Source organism: Vanessa tameamea, chromosome 15 (assembly GCF_037043105.1).
Source record: "Vanessa tameamea isolate UH-Manoa-2023 chromosome 15, ilVanTame1 primary haplotype, whole genome shotgun sequence".
Classification (NCBI taxonomy): Eukaryota; Metazoa; Arthropoda; class Insecta; order Lepidoptera; family Nymphalidae; genus Vanessa; species Vanessa tameamea.
This window is the reverse complement of record NC_087323.1, coordinates 11,485,001-11,503,680: the sequence shown is the minus strand read 5'-3', so window position 1 is coordinate 11,503,680 and position 18,680 is coordinate 11,485,001. Positions and strand designations below refer to the sequence as shown.

The window sequence follows — 18,680 nt, the reverse complement described above, 5'->3', positions numbered from 1 at the left end:
ATGCTGCGGTTAAAACTCGAATGTACATACATATATAATGAAAAATATACAATTAAAAAAAAACGTATACATCTATTAATAAAATAATTTTATTGAAGAGCGATCGTACCCACTTATGATAATAAAAGCTGTTTCTTGCTACTTCATCCCCACCAAGATTTTCCAATGTATTATGTATGTAAATTGTCTTTGAGGTTTGATTAAAAGGGATCTCTACTTAATTGTATAAAAAGAGCGTCCATAGACGCTCTTTTTATACACGCAAAGATGATTAATTCAACTTATATACAGTCATAAGAGTCTTTAGTATACGTGCGATCTAGTCAATCGATTTTATTAGTAATTAGTTATATACTTTTTAGTGCTACTAAGAATAGTGAGTTATATTTGGTTGTTTTTTACGGACAATAGATAGAAATATGTATAATGAAATAATAAATAAATTTTATTTACGTACCAATTATTAACATTAAGTCCGTAAATATATGAATACAAATATGAATTTGTATTAGTGTATAAATCTTGACCGCGTGGAGTGGTGGCGAGAATGCTAGCAGAATCTCCCCGTTGAATCGCAATTCCGATTCTCTGGGCAAAAGGCGAAGCTAAATAGTATTGAATGATCACAATGGTTTACGAGTAAATAGACAATTATCGACTGTTAATGTCAGTCTCGGAGAGTAAAACTTCAAGTTGACTAACTTAGAAGGCGTATTCATAAACAATACTGATCTGATGTTGGCGCGCCTCAGGGTTAACACAGACTCGTATAGCCTGACACGCTGTTATGGTTACACAGACGTTGCAAAAATATATTTAGTTAATAAAAGATTGTCCTTTATTCTTTTATTAAATTTTTATTTATTATAATTATTTTTAACCAATTTGAATGTTTCACTTGACATTTGTGAGACATATCGTTTTAAATTTTGATCTATTTAAATAAGTCATCCTTATCAAAATTTAAATATGTGTTCGCAGAGCAATGTCAGATAAAATAGCATGTCTCTGTGTAGTTTTAACTTGGCAAAGTACTAACAATAAATATTATAATTAAAACCGACGTTTATTCTACAATATACTATAAGTAAGATGTTAGTCTTTATAATTTAATTGATGTTGTAATCCCGACCGCCGAGATGGCCCAGTGGTTAGAACACGTGCATCTTAACCGACGGTTTAGGGTTCAAACCCAGGCAGGCACCACTGAATTTTCATGTACTTAATTTGTGTTTATAATTCATCTCGTGCTCGGCGGTGAAGGAAATCATCGTGAGGAAACCTGCATGTGTCTAATTTCAACGAAATTCTGCCACATGTGTATTCCACCAACACGCATTGGAGCAGCGTGGTGGAATATGCTCCCAAACCTTCTCCTCAGAGGGCGAGGAGGCCTTAGCCCAGCAATCGCAAATTTACAGGCTGCTAATGTAATCCCGACCGCACCGATCAATCTCCATCGTGCCTCAGTCACGTAGGATGACTTGGCGAAACAACCTGTGCCCTGTTAATACAATAATCCACTAAACAAAGAATTTCATTAATAAGATAAAATATTGTACTTTTATTAATTTCATAGACTTAATTAGAATTGTCAAGGCACGTTAGAAAATAGAATCCGACTTCAAATAGACTTCATAGACTTTGACTTCCCCCTTTGATGCCAATAGAAATTTCAATTTCAGGCCAATATGCTGCCTATATCTAAATCATAAATTTACTTACTCACTGATCCTTATGACTGAAACAAAGCTATATTATATTAATATTTAAGTCTAATCTAATCTTTATATTATTAAATTGCGGTAACTTTTATTAGTCTAAACAAATCAAACGAAAGTATATCAGAGTAATATTTAAGCCGAATTATATGTAGAATTTTTTTTTTCTCTTTTACTCATTTTTCATTTTGCTTATTACATAATCTATAGATGTATATAATTGTATATTTATGTTATAAATAAATAAATTAAATAATGAATTAATGTATCGCTGTATAATATAGAGTAAAGTTAAGATATACTATTAATAAATACAAATCTTATAACGGATCTATAAATATTATAGATTTTTATTTTTTATTGATTATAATTTGAATCCACTCTAAATAAATTTTTAGAAAAAAATATTTCGTAGCGAAGCGTAGCCGTGCGTAGAGTTACGTAGAGTTGTGTATCCATTAGCTGGTCGTGTTTTTGATATTATCCGGGTAGATTGATGACCCGCTTTGCCCAGGATATAAAATATTGGCATCATTTGGACAAGACGAATGATAGCCTATAACTTTTATACGCGTTTATTTTGTTAATTACTAACCTTGTTTTACTTTAGATGTAAATTGTTTCTTGTCATCCTAACAAATTTGAACCACCGCAACCGACCAGCCTGTGCGTCTATAGTGTGTGCACTAACACAGATCCTCTTTTCTGTAGTATTTGTTCCGGTTTGAAGGGGATATGCATAAATTATTAGCCAAAGATGGTAGCGTATTGTTGTATTGTCAATCCGACTACCGATTATAAATAAATAGATTCATTAAATACCAACTCTTGATGTGAGACAGAAAAGTTTGTAAGTCATTTTATTGAGTTCCAAGGTCAAATGAGCAAAGGAGATAAAATCTTACACAGTTATCTACATTAAGTTTAAAATTTTGCCACACAGATATTTAAAATAATAGAGTAGCAATGCCCCAAATGAATTAAAGAATTACTTATATTCCTTTTTATCCCTCCTTTTAAGCTTATCATTTGTTTTAGGAGTGGGGACGACATTAGCCCAAAGGGTCAGGATCGATCCAGCGACTAATTCCTATTGTTTAAAGTGTTGTCATTATATGTGTTATTTTATTTCACGTCTTCTTTTTCCGACATAAAACATATAAACAGCCTGTAAATTTCCCACTGCTGGGCTAAGGCCTCCTCTCCCTTTGAGGAGAAGGTATGGAGCATATTCCAGCACGCTGCTCCAATGCGGGTTGGTGGAATACACATGTGGCAGAATTTCGTTGAAATTAGACACATGCAGGTTTCCTCACGCTGTTTTCCTTCACCGCCGAGCACGAGATTAATTATAAACACAAATTAAGCACATGAAAATTCAGTGGTGCCTGCCTGGGTTTGAACTCGAAATCATCGGTTAAGATGCACGCGTTCTAACCACCGACACTTATAATAAAAAATAATTACAATTTTAGATATATGTACAGTATGCTTACCGGCAAAGTAATAGTAAATTTTCTTTCAATAACAAAAACATTTTTTTTTGACATAGGTTTAAATATTTATTTAATTAAGTAAAAAATACAAAATACAGATTTTTTTTTTTATTTAAAAAAATATATTTAATACGTAATTTATTGTTTGCAGCGAGAATAATATACAAATACAACAATATGGATGACGGATGCAATTTCTAGAAAGATATCTTGCAATTCCCAGAAACGAGGTAGTGATTTGTACCAATTATTCGCCTTTACAGAGAGAACAATGTATTCCCCTTGAAGCTTCGCATTCTTTTGTCTTGAAAGGTAACACACGTTCTTGTAAAATGTAGGTACATGGATATTATTTAAAATGAATTCATGCGAGTGTCACAAATTGTATGTTTTTTTATTTATTTAAATGAACGAAGGGACAGGTACCAAAAATCTAACGACAAAAAATTTAAAATAAATTGTATCTTCTGGTTATTACTATATTATTAAAATTGTAAACAATAATAAAATTTCAAAGAAAAACAAAATCTGTCAGTTTCTAGTCATTACTCCCAAAAAAAAAAACTTTTCCGAACGTTTGATAATTTTTTGATTTGGACTATCAAATTAAAAGCTTATAACAGAAGTACTGCTCCGTAACTCTTTAAATATTAATATGGATCTTAGAAACTATTTAATCGTACAAGAGATATTATACTGTCAAGAGATATTAGTCAGTATACATCTGAACGGTCTATTTGCATATTTTAATAATCTGATGGAACGGTAATCCAAAACGACCAAAGTACAAGGGCAAAATCAACAATTTTACTGATTTAAATAAAGAAGTTTATATTGAAATAAAGAAGTATTCCTTCTAATCTTTAAATATTCAATAATTTTATTGACTCGATCCAAGTTTTCTGCTCAGGTCCTCATGTTCTGCAGTGTTAAAGCTAGCAACTGGAATATGTCTAATTACTTTACGCAGAAATAATAAAATACTCATGCTGAATATCATAGAAAAATCATCCAGTATTTCAATTTCAGAACAGATTTCGACGAGTCGTTGAACCCGCAATCCCGCGGGTGTTACGTTTGGAATGGTGTGCCAATTAAGTTATGCGTTCGAGTAATTGTTGCGTTGAAATTCTTGATATTGTGCAATCGTGAAATATGAAACAATCCCAGTTCCGTCTGCACTGATATTATAAATACGAAAGACAGTTTGTTTGTTTGGTCTTTATTAAAGTTATAATTTAATTACTCAACCGATTGTCATGAAATTTTGCATACAGGTAATCAGGTCTCAAAGGTACAGAAAAAGTTATAGGCTTTTTAAATGGGTTATAGATAATAATACGTACATGGACTGACAAATGGACCACCTGATGGTAAGTGTTCACCACTGTCCATAGCAATTGGTGCTGTAGGAAACATAAGCCATTGCGCCACTAACCATGGTAACTTAGATGTGTTGCGTCGTGTGCCCATAGTTACACTGGCTAACTCACCTTTCTAACCTGAACACAGCAATACTAAGTATTGTTGAACATCTGATGAGTGGGTGGTACCTACCCAAATGGACAAATCCCTAACACCGGGGGTCCCTTCTCCTCAAACATGGCTAAAACTACTAACGGAAACTATTTGATAAATAAAATGAAATAAATATTTATGGTCAAACATATTACAGCAAACATGATTTACGTTATTGTCGCTTAAAATATTTTTATTTGAACATTATATCTTTAATATACATACATGTACTCCAAACTTTATTCATAGACATCTGAACCGTAAGTAGCCAGCCAATGTTATCCCCTAAATTGCGACTAGTGGGCAACACTACGATATGTTATCAGAACGAATAGTTACTTGAACGAAGTTAACCTATACAGTCATGATCCCTTCATAGTAAACTACATTATCTACATTTTAAACTACGCCACGGATTGCATCAATAAACAGAGTGATTCAAGAACAAGTTCAATATATATAATACATGCATACTATAGTAGAAAAAACCGGATAAAACCAGATTTTTTCTTCATATATTTGTCTTTCAATCGAAAATTTGTACATGTACCTTATTGTACCCTTGTTAAGTCTAGCTTGTATATAACCAAAATAAAGTTTTACAGATTTTCTAAATACAAATCGGATAACACTTTTCATTTATATTGCATCTGTAATGTCTTAACCGCTAAAGCACGACGGAGCAACGTGATCAATTAAGATTCGGATCCTCCTCCGGCTCAGAAGGCTTTCACTTTACTGTCAGTTATTTCAAATATATTATATAACAATTTCTATCTTCTACCTAATCTTGAAATGTATATAACATACTAGTTTTCGTCTGCAGCTTCTCGCGCTTATTAGGGGAAGGATTCGTCGTAGGTATAAAATGTAATTGTTCTTATTTGGGGTTCAAACTTGCTTCATACCAAAATTTATCAATTTGTTAATAAATTTCAAATGTGTATTCACCAAACATCATGGTAGAAAAACTACAAAATTTTATTATTAAATCACACAATATAAACTTGCCCACATAAAAATAAAACAATCAAAATTAAATTAAAACAAAAAAATATATATTTACATAATCATAATCAAAATAGAAAATGACGGGAAAATTGTCTAAATTATCCACCCAAATTCAAAACGTCTCGCCTCGTACCGTATTATCGATTAAACGGTGGGTACTCTTTAATAGTTAGGTTAAAATGAAATCTTTGCACAATGCCATAATATGCAGCCATGTGCTACCGTCAGACAGGTATTGCGTCTATAAATAAACTTGTGTGAAACAAGGGCGAGTCGCTAGTGCAAGCGTTTTTGTACGACAAACAAACAATTCGCGCTCGACCATTGTAAGTAAACATAATGGCTGTTAAGACAGAACGTACGTATGTACAGTTATGTATATATATATATGTATTGTTTAAACGCTAATAGTTATGAGTTTTTGGTTTTTCAAAGAAATTTACTTAATCCTTTATTATAAAGGTGAAAGTTTATATTTGTAGATGTTTGTTACTCATTCACGCAAAAAATACTTAACGGATTTTAATGAAACTTTACAATAATACAGCTCATACATCGGAATAACGCATAAGCTATAATTTATAAAGATATTCTATGAATAATACCTGACAAACAACTTCTAATAGGCGAGCGAAGCTACGGGCGATACTAGTATTTTAATATAATAACATATTACTGGCATAATACCTACGTTAACGACGTAAACCTTCATTTGGAAAGGAATTTTGGAAATGTAACAAAGGAAAATGGCCTTGGAATTTTGACCATACGAACTCGGTACGGGCAGCCCATGTATAAAAGACTGACACTGACGTAGCCTCATTGTCTAGCTAGTTTGTCAGATCGTTTTTAAGAGAACGTCGTGAAAAAAATTTTGCTAGGGATAAAAAGTACCCTATGTGCTTTTCTAGACAATAATCAATCTCCGTGCCAAATTAGATCTTTTCAGCCGCTGTAGCGCTGATTCAGTAACAAACATCCAACGACGAATAAATTTCTGGTAACCTACATATTACAGCACGAGGCAGAATCCAGCCATGTCATTTAAAATCTGTCATTGGTTTCGATATATATTTTTTTTAAATAACACATTCTCGGCAAATGGACACTTTCGAAAGTGTCAGGTAGGATGGTAAATACGCAGAAGAGATTGATCGATGCAGTCTTAATTGGAATAAAAAAATACAGGCAACATTTAAGTTAATACTTGTTCTAGGTAGAATTCACGTACGAAGCATGTACTACGTGTACATTTAGTTAAATTGTTGAAATTAATGAAATTAATAAAATAAAATCTATACAATCGATCGTGCTTCGAATTCTCGATTCGAAATCCTTGTGACAAGTTCTGCACTAACTTGATATAACACAAGAACTCCACAAATCTAATTAATCCTGTCTGGGTATTCAATTGTATAATTAAACTCCGAGTATATTTTATATTATCCAATAGAAAATAAATTTTAAAAAAAACTTTATTTCCCACGCATACATTATTTCAAGTTATTATCCAATAACAACATTTTAATATTATAACAAAACTAAATCAAAATATTCTTTATTCAAGGCTCATAATAGCACTCTCGAATCACCATGTTGCAGTGTTGATTATATGTTAAGCTAATACCGGTTCGGAAAGCAGATTCTACCGAGAAGAACTATCAAGAAGCTCAGTAGGTACTCTTTTCCATCATTTTAATTACAGAGATTATCATTAAAGTACAATTAAATTATTATATTTCCAGCCTAGAAATCATAAAAAACCAAGTCCACGCTTTTTTATCATTAATAAAATTTTCATCATTTCACAATAATGAAAATCACGTAATACATTATGTATTAAGATTATATAATAAAAAATAAAAATCGTAGAGTTAGTAGAGTATAGTAGTTGGTTATCACGCAGGACACAATTTCTTATAGATTTCCCTCTACAAAATCCGTATTTCAAGCTTATTGGTACAATCTTTTAAAATGACTATTTAAAAGTGTTTTTAAGAATAAAGTATATTCTGATCAAAGAAACCGTTACAGTTCACTACAGAGTAGGTTCGTGTGTCTGCATAATAATACCATATGAGCTGTCAATCACAAACTCACGACGGCTTCACCAAAGTTGACATATAAGATGTCCAATTATTATTGCAAACACCTTTATTTAGTGATATAGGGGTATCAGGGCGTCACAATATATCAAATACTTTGAAACTGAGTCAACATAATTAGATCGTTACAAGTTTCAGTTATACAATTATGATTTTTATTATTTAAATCAATGGATAAGTTATCAGTCTAGATAAGGCAAATGGGCACCCGATGATAAATAGTAGACGTTACGATTTTTTGAAAATCGAATACCGTAATTTCTTTTTTATGAATTTGCATTTTTGTCATAAAGAATCAATCTGGTACTTTTTAATCCAAGGAAGAAAGGTATCACGGGGTAATTAAAAACTCTTTTCATATTCAAAGTCAACACAAACATAGCCGCGTTTTGCATTATTATAGATTGCTAGTTACCTCGGCTTCGCTTCCGTTTGAGGGTTGTTCTTCAAGCGTTGGGTATAAAAATCATTGTCCTTCCCTGGGGTTCAATCTTGCTTCACTTCAAATTTCATAAAGATTCCGTTTAGAGGTTTGGCCTTGAAAGAGTAAGAATCGACTTGAGAGGCTGATGGAGTTACTTCCGCATCTATAATATTAGTATAGATTATTATAACAAATACCTCACATGGAACAAAGGCTGTGTATCCCACGTAACTTATAAAATAACGTTCAACCTTAAAAAATATATTATAAAAATTTCTACTCAAATTATGTATAAAAAAAAATTATTTCTGTTTTTCACTAACGTTTGGTTCACCACAATAAATATATAGTCTCAGCTTTTCGAATGTAGAAGACTCTAACCTAACCCCACCGACTACGTTCTGAGCGAACGTCACTCGAAGCCCGAGGGGGCTCAAACTTCAAGGCTGAGTCTAGTACTCGCCCTATCGCCCCACCACAAAAACAACACACATAAACAAAAAAATGAATGTAGAGTTGGTATTTTTAAGACGTTTTGTGTTAATTTAATTATCACGTAACGTCTATTCCGTGCACAAGCGGAGTAAAGCAATATAAACAACATTTAAATTGAATGAAATCTTTATGGATTCCCGACAGAATGTATGGCGGCGAAAATATTATCGCAACTTTGGAAGTAAAATAAAAGTAGATATAAGTAGTGAATTGCAATAGTCTTGTATAATATATAAAGTTTTATAAATAAAGAAATGCTTGTACGTAATATAACAGAACTATTTTTTTATGATAAAGCTAGGCAAGCTGATGGTAAGTCGTTACCATCGTCCATAGACAACTGTAGTTATACTGACTCACTCACCCTTCAAATCCGAACACAAGGCAATCACCACTGAATTTTGCGCATTGGAGCAGCTAGGTGAAATATGCTCCAAACCATCTCCTAAAAGGGAGAGGAGGACTAAACCTAGTTGTGGGACATTTACCGGCTGGTAATTATAAATAGGTTAGTGTTTTTAAATTTTCATGTATTCATTTTATTGTATGTGATTAATACGTGTCATTCCGTGACGACGACAGATGTTACTCTGGTGTAACGTCGGGCAAAATAATAAAAAGGTATGATATCATAAAACGAACTCTTCAATGGAACATTATACATGACATATTATGATTGATTAAAAATAATACTGAGTTTCTTAAATTGTTCCCTATTTAAATTTTTGACTGGCAGACATACATTTAACTTGCTAATTTTTTTTTAAATAATAATAATATTAATCCTCAAATTTAACAATAAAAAATACTAAGTCCATATAATGTTTTGTATAGAATGAAAATGTGACCGTGACGTAGCCTTGTAGATCTGGTACACTGAAAATAGTTATTGACATAATTTATAAATCAATAAATAAAATCAGTATCATTATAATAACAAAGAATATTATCAACGATAAATATTTCATGACATGCACGCATAAGAGAACGTCATATAATAACGTAATACATACATTATCATCATACATACCAGTCAGCATATCTCCAAAACCGGCAACAGATTAGGCAAATAAAAAAAAAAAAACTTCTATAAAGAAAATTCTCGATAAATATTTTATTCCACAACACAAATTATACGTCCCACAACAGGTTGAACGAAGGTGTATAAGTACCATTATATTCGTTCGAAATGTTACTACCCGCGGGCGGAATAATTAATACCGTGAATGAAATCGGTAGAGACAAGACCGAAATCCAAGAGAAATCAAATAAAGGGACGAGATTATGAGGGGTTGTAATGAAGAAAATGATTTCAATTATGAATGTTTAATTTCAAACGTTAATTGGAAGTATTTCATTAAATTGAAAAATCTTCTAAGCTTTTTAATAAAATACAATAAAAGTCAAAGTAAAGTCAAAGTCATAAATCTTTATTAAATATAGAAGTGTTTACACTTGCTTATTGATTGTCAAAAGTCTACCACCGGTTCGGAATTTAGCACCTCGGACCTGAGAAGAACCGGCGAAAGAAACTCAGCGGGATATATATATATATATATATATATATATATATATATTTATTTTTTTTAACCATCAAGCTGTTTATTACGTATCAAGTTTTTATGAACTAGCGACCCGCCCCGGCTTCGCACGGGTGCAATGCTGATACTAATTATACCACAGAATAACTTCATATACAACGTTCACAGCTTTTTCAGTCAGTTCAGAGCTTGATCTATATTAAATGCACAATGTATTTAAGGTAGTTAATTGGATAAGGGTAAATGCTGTACCGTTTCGTAAATAAACCAGTATTTCTAGTAAAAAGTAAAGGATAAGAAGCGGTTACTATGGGTTATGCCTAAGAGATAGACCTTTTTAAGGTGTACAATATTGTAGTACATTATTTTGATCTATCTCGTTGGGTTCAGCCAGCGTTTGCAATGTAAGCGCAAAAAATGTGTTTATCTTTGGCATTACTTTAGAAACCTCTGAAATTATCAGTGTTTCTTTTCTGTATTGTGCGTGTACATAAAAACCTTTCCCTTGAATCAATCTATCTATTTAAAAAAACCGCATCAAAATCCGTTGTATAATTTAAGAGAACTAAGCATCTAACCGTCCCTGTGGACAGACAGCAGTAAGTGACTTTATTTTATACTATGTAGTGTAAGATTATCATACTATGGAGGAGATATATTTATTATCAGAACTTCGTGGTGGGATTTTGTTCAAGCCCATCTGGGTTAGTATTCTACCACCAAATAGTAATGAGTGTTAATGGCACTTACCCAGTTTTATTTAAATTATTTTTCTGTTGTTATTTAAATTTTAATAATAATTTTATTTATCGTCATAGAATCTCTCTCGAAAATTGTTAATATGAAAAAATAAAGCGAAAGAAACTTCGTTAAACTCGGGTGTCGCGCGACCCCTCTAATTTTTATTACGTTTATTGTTTGTTTTTTTTTATGAATTTGGTAGACGAATGGACAATGGACCTTAAGGTAAGTAGTCACCATCGCCTATAGAAATTGGTGCCGCAAGAAATTTTAATTATTCCTTACAACTCTAATGTTGAACCACAAACCTTGTAATGTTAATATGTCCCTTATAGTTGGCCAGCCAGTGTGGCTCACTCACACTGTACTGCTTCTTGACGTAAAAATATATGCTGAGTGGGTGGTATCTACCAAGGCGAGCTTGTACAAGGCCCTACCACCAAGTACCATTGTGAAGCTATCATCTGATATTAAGTATCAAATAAAACAATTACTCCGTCTATATGTAATAATCAAATTCACGTATGATAAAGTAAAAAATGACATTAACGTCTAAATTGTATTGTTTAAATGTCACTCAAAACTTCAGCTCAATTAGACGCGTAACGGTAATCAAATGTTCTCTGTGACGCTACATGACTTAAACGTCACGTAGCGATGTTGAATATGAACTTGGCTAGTGTATTAGTGACTTCATTAAATATATATATTTAGTATATATGTCTATATGTTACAAAGAGGAAAGATTTGTTCATATGTTATCGATAAATTTAAAATAGTGAAACGATTTTAATAATTGTTTCACATTTAGAAAGTTGCTATTTAATTTTAAAAAAATAAAAGGTATTTGTAAAAGAAGGAAGGAGGAAGACGGAGAAGCGCTAGTGAGCTGCTTTATTCCGTGCACATATGTACAAATATTTTTCAATATAAATTTCAGGTGGCTGAAGCCGCGTATTTAACAACAATCACATTCTAATATATCAAGCCCATCAAGACCTGCGCTTACGTATATTTTTCGTGCTCAGTTATAACAATTGTCATGACATTTTTAACTTTGCCGTTTCATAAATTCAAATAATTTGTAAAAAATACATTTGTAAAGAAGGCATATTATTCGATACAAGATTATATAGATGATAAAAAAGCATGGAGTTAATGCTTGTTGACTTCCAGGCACGATATATAATAAACATATATGACTAACATGACTGGAACATCTAAAAGATGTCGAAAAAGAGTAACTACTGAATTTCTTGCCGGTTCTTCTCAGTAGAATTGACATTTCGAACCGGTGGTAGCTTTACTCAATATAGTTTATTAAATGAATGAAAGATCATACAACTGATCGTTTTGATTTACTAACTATGTTACTAGTCAAACCTATTTAAATGGGTATGTCGTACAGCCAAGTTGTTGCACATAAGATACAAATTTACTGACGCACCAGATAACATTAAAATGACGGGAGCCGCGATGAACGGGAATCCGTTCCGCAATTAATAATCTTCCAGGAGATTTTATTGAGATATTTTTTTAGACTCTTCAGTCAAAAATAATATCTCCAACTTCAGCTTATCTATTGATAACAATCTAATTTCTTCAGATGTTGCAGCTTATGAAAAAAAAAAAGATGACATTCCAATTACGTTTACGAAATCACTCATTTCCTCTCCTATCGTCACTGAATCATTATTAAAATATAATGTTGCAGAATGTACGATAAGCTTTCAATTTCATACGGAGAGCATAAAGGATATAATAAGTTATTTTAAATCATTAGGTATTAAGAAAACGGCCTATCTATAGGGGATCTCTGTTAATGTAGTCACTTCACACACACACTCAATTATGTTCTTAGTGGTGTGTTTCCTGACCCCATGAAGGATAGTAAAGTAATCCCAATATTTAATTCAGGTAATATTTCAGACCCCAGTAATTATAAGCCCAACTCTGTACTACCTCACTAATAGCAAAATATTTGAAAAAAAAAATATTAAAACAAATGTTAGTTAGTACCTTTAACACTAACAAGTTACTACACGAGAAATAATTTCGATTTACAAGGGATCACTTGGCGACTGACGCTGGTATGGAGCTCTGTTTATGCTAAAGGATATTACAGAACTAATGACTTCTTAGTTGATTGCAGAACTGGGGAATGTGATGATCGCCTACAGGCTAGTTCAAATAACGAAAATATATTTTTGTTGTTGAAAAAAAAAATTGTAAAATATGAAATAAAAAAAAAAAAACCGTCTATCTACAACGAAGCAGGTCGTATATTGTTATCACTCAATTGTCTTTATTAGCTCTTATCACTTTAATTTTTTTTAAATATTTTAATAAACAAACATATAAATCTTCCCTTTAACGCATTGGTGCCATATTGATTACTTCAGTTGCAGAGTCTCTAAATAGTTCTTCTCGCTTCAGTACATTCGGAAACGGTGATAGCTTCACAACTAACATACTAGCAATCTAACTTTGAATGATGAGTTATTTTGTGTTAAATTGAAAATACCAGAGATTTACTATTAGTAGTCATATAAGTTGCTGCTTTGATCTTCCAAATACTGGGTCGGTTGCATATTACTGGAGCACTTTTTACGTGTCTCGTAAAACGTTTACGGATTACGAGAGCCAAATTTATATGGAATCATACACACCAAAAAAATCGGTTTCTAAATGTCGTAATTCGAAGGTATTAAATATAAAAATGAACAACAGCATCGGAAACATCTTTTTTTTTAAATCGATTATTAACATGAAGGGACAGACTATAAAAATATTAATACCAGGCATCACTCACTCATCTTCTTCATCAACCAGCGCAATAAACACCAAACTATCTGCTCAACTCCTCAATGCCTACCAAACAAACGTGAGCTCTTGGTTCTATAATATTCGTTAACATTTATGCAGGATACAGATATAAATATATATGTTTTTTACGTGTAATATGATTAATATTATTGATTAAATTATTCGTCAGAATCTACATTCCGAGCGTATGAATGATTTATATTTAATTAAAGTGCTTGTGAGAGGTCGCTTTGATAAATATTATTTTGTTTTTGAAAATATAAATTGTTGATTAAATTACATACTTTAAAATTTAAAAAATACAAACAACAATTACATTTTCTTTAACAATAATGTTATGTATCGATTTTGTAGGTAAACTTTAAGGTATGTTACTTTTTAGAATTGATAAGCAAATGACCCACCAGATGGTAAGTGGTGACCATTGAACATGACACATGACCATGCGAATGAACGATGTTATGTTGCTCCTCTCACTACTCGCTTCAAACCGGAATACGAAGTATTGCCGCTTGGCGATAGAATGTAAAATGATGAGTGGGTGGTTTTTACCCAGACGGCCTTACGCAAAGCCCTACCACCAAGTAAACATACAAATTAAGCTATTGTCCAAATAATTATCCGCCTAAGTCAGCTTCCGTCGTCTAAGAGGTTTTTTTTAACATACCATAACTAATTATACTGCCAGCAACAAAAAAGGTTTTATGCATGACAGTTAATTCCAGTAGACTATCACCTTAAGACAATAAAAATAAGTTACAGTCTATAAACAGGAGAAACAACTGTCAGTTGTGACACTCCTAAAATAAAAAAAGTCATCTATGTGTCTTTCGAATTAAATGACAGTAAAATTTAAAACAAGTACTTTTATATGGTCAAAAGTATTCACAGATGCTCAAAATTTGTAAATATTGGTAGGAGACGAGTTTATGAATAAGATTACCGCTTCTTACTCAAACGCAAACTCAAACACAAATTCCTTTATTCAATATATAAGAAGCATTACACTTACTTATTGATAGTCAAATTAAACAAATACAAAACAACGCCCGCTTCAAGATACATGGAGGTAACCTTGCCTCATTCACGAATCTCTCGATCGGTTGGCACGAAAGTACAACCTTTATAAAACATTTAATATTATTTTTTTTCTATAATATTTTCGTCACGTCCATTTCATGATGACGGAAAACGTCACGTTAAAAGAATTCGATCATTGCCAGATAAATAATTTAAATGTAAAATATTAAATTTTCCTCTGAATCTCTCAGTAATAAAATATTACAAAACAATTTTATACCGTAAGCTATTAAGTCAAATTTTGAATTATCTTTTAATTTAATTACAGTGGGCTCTTCCTGCCTGACCATTGCTGGTATGGGTATTGACATGGGGAGTTTATTTAATATCCTCCCCAACAATTTCAATTGCCACGACATTCGTCTTGGTCTGAAAGGCCAGGGTCACACTTAACCTCATAGCTGTCCAATACGGTAAATGATATGATGATGTCCACATGATCTTACCAATTTCGTGATTCTTATCGTCGCCATTGATTTTGGGATTGAAGCAAATATCAAGTTACAATAAAAGTTCTCGAGACGAAGGCCTCTCGGGTAATCAAGCACAAATCGGTTAAATAATATATTTATGTAAATTAACTTTCATAACCGACGATATAAATTCAGAGGATCGTAAACAACATATTACCAAACAAAATTTATTCATCCAATTAAATCGTCATTAAAATTAACGGGGATTTAATAAGTTAACTCGCTTGTAAGATCATATACAGATATCTTATATATAATTGTTTAAGATTACTAGACTCTATCGACGGTTACTTTAGGAGAAGTCTTTTTCATATCCATTTTGTTTTAACTTACAAATAGATGTCGCTGAAGCAAACCATCTGTCATGAAAATCGTTATATGTGTAAATATATATACAGACAGGACTACGTATGTCGAGTTTTGTTAGTATTATATAAGTTAATATATAAAGGAAGGAATTATTCAAGTCTTGTGACCAGTCATAAATTAATATATGCAAATTACTCGACATCGTATTGCTTATTACAAGATACAATAGCTCAAAGGTGAACTCGTTTCCAAGATAACCCATTGTCTTAAAACGTTTAGTTCTCGACATTTATCCTGTTTCTTTTATTGAAGTCCCCAATATGTTTTGCAAAATATTCGGTAATACATACATTGACAGCTTGTAAATTTCCCACTGCTGGGCTAAGGCCTCCTCTCCCTTTGAAAAGAAGGTTTTGGAGCATATTCCATCACGCTGCTCCAATGCGGTTTGGTGAAATACACATGTGGCAGAATTTTGTTGAAGTTAGACACATGCAGGCTTCCTCAGGATATTCTCCTTCGCCGCAGAGCACGAGATGAATTATAAACACAAATTAAGCACATGAAAATTCAGTGGTGCTTGCCTGGGTTTGAACCCGCAATCATCGGTTAAGATACACGCGTTCTAACCACATTCGGCTGTGCTTAAAGCTTAAATAAAAGGGTACCGTGTGTTTTACCTATTTTTATATTTACTAATGAGCAAATTGAAAGCTTATAATAAGAATACATTTATATATATACCACAGATAATAAATCGTTTGATGTTATTCCTTGACTTTAAGGCAGGACATATTATACATTAATTTAATGATATATGATTGTCTTAGAAGATTTAATACCAATTTTTCTTTCGGATTTTTTCTATTGAATCTATTTTTTGAACCGGTCCATTCCGTTTTCATTAAAAATAAAGAAAATAAGTCTAAAGAGTTATCATGTAATTAAATTATTAGATTTGATAATTAGATTTTGTATTTTTCCATTTTCAATTGGCGATCTTGGTATTTATGAAATGTATCTCGAATAGTATTCCAGACAGTTTTGTCGGTTAGCTTTCAGTACAACTACCACATTGTTACCGAAAATATATATAAGGGACTATAATATATTTATTTTATTTTTTATTTATTTATTTGGGAAGACAACGTGATATACAAAGTATCTAATTTTATATAGAGATCAAAGTCTTAGAAATATTATAATGTACATCACTCTTACCTAAACTCATTATGTAATAACAAAAAAAAACACGACTGTGTTGAGTTGTAACGTTGTTTATTAGTATAAATTTCTCAATATTTTATAACTGAACTGAAATTATTTTATTTCTTTTACGAAATTTCGTGTTAACTATACTAGACTTAATAACAACAATAAATTTAAAATTCCTCCCGTGAAGATCTACGTTTTCTATCTATTGCTAATCGGGTTAATATTAATTAACCAAATAAATAATTTAAATAAACAAAATATAATGAAGTACAATCGCGTAATATTTCCGTACCGAAAATTCATTTCGATTTATAAAAGCGTTCTGTACCCGAGTGTAGCAATTGGTCTCCATTAAAGAGTCTCTAGGTCGCTTGATTCAATTCTAAGAGAACGCTGGAAGGCGCTGGAGCCCGGCGCGTATTTTATTCTAAGATATTCTACCCTGAACATCAAGATTCCTGCTTAATACTGTTTTATTAGTAAATTGTGAATGTGGATACTGGAAAACATTTGATTGAAGGTAGTTTGAAATTCATATTTTTTACCGATTACATACCTACAAAGCAAGGTATTGGACTTGACTATGATCCAAAGTCAACTAAAATACACCTTATAGAGAATTGCATGGCGGATTCTGTCATAACATTCGCTGCATCCTTTTATTTAAAGTAAAACTATTTCATTTTAGTAAAATCGATGACTAAGTGGTCTACGATAATAAGAAAAATTTATATTTGCGGTGACATTATAAGAAACTAGTATAAAAAGTAGCCTATGCCCTTTATAAAGGTTCAAGATTGATTCTTACGAAATTTCGACTCATACTTCCGTATTTATAAATATAGATATAAGCCACTTCTTACAAAACACCGCGAACTACAAAATCGAAATGATGTGCACTGACTCACTACCGAACACTCACCATTTAAACCGGAACACAATAATTTGTGTTACTATTTGGCGCTTCGCACGTTCTTCGTTCGTTGTTGTTTTCCACTGATACTTCTCTTTAATTAACCTTAAAGTTACCTGGATCACTGTGCTAGCTAAAGCCGCGTCTGGTATAACTTTCCTATGTATTTGTTATACATTTTTCGCTTAATTCAATTAAAAACTGAATGTGTTTAAAAAAAGATAAAAGTTTAATTAACGGCTACACATATATTTTTTTTATGTTAGAGGTGGTAAACGAGCAAGAGGCTCACCTGATGGAAAGTGACTACCACCGCCCATGGACATCTGCAACACCGGAGGGCTTGCAGGTGCGTTACCGGCCTTTCAGGAAGGAGTACGCTCTTTTCTTGAAGGTTCCCAAGTCGTATCGGTTCGGAAAAACCGCCGGCGAAAGCTGGTTCCACAAAGTGGTTGTGCGAGGCAGAAAATGTCTTAAAAATCGCGCTGTTGTGGATTTTCGGACATCTAGGTGGTGTGGGTGATATTTTGAATTTTGACGAGATGTCCTAAGGTGAATGTCCACGGAACATTCCCCGTGATAAATTCTGTAGAAGATGCAGAGCGATCCAACATCTCTACGCAAAGCCAAAGGATCAAGTAGATCGGAAAGGGCTTGATCGTCGATAATTCGAGCCGCTCTACGTTGGATACGGTCGAATGAAAGGAGCTGGTACTGGGGAGCTCCCGCCCAGAGGTGAGAGCAGTACTCCATATGTGGCCGAATTTGTGCCTTGTAGAGTCTTAGACGATGGGCCGACGTGAAATACTGTC

At 32.6% G+C, this 18,680-nt stretch overlaps 1 protein-coding gene across 2 annotated transcripts in view; it reads left to right on the top strand.

The window, feature by feature from the left end:
* LOC113400215 (dopamine D2-like receptor) overlaps nucleotides 1-18,680 on the top strand; it is a 211,697-nt gene that overhangs the window by 119,667 nt on the left and 73,350 nt on the right. Inside the window, exon 1 of one of the 2 annotated variants that reach the window (XM_026639704.2) lies at nucleotides 17,348-17,475. The exons of the other annotated variant lie outside the window; for it this stretch is intronic. The gene's annotated coding sequence lies outside the window, so the exon portion shown is untranslated. Of the gene's footprint in view, nucleotides 1-17,347; nucleotides 17,476-18,680 lie in introns of those variants that run through there. 2 annotated transcript variants of the gene reach the window in all.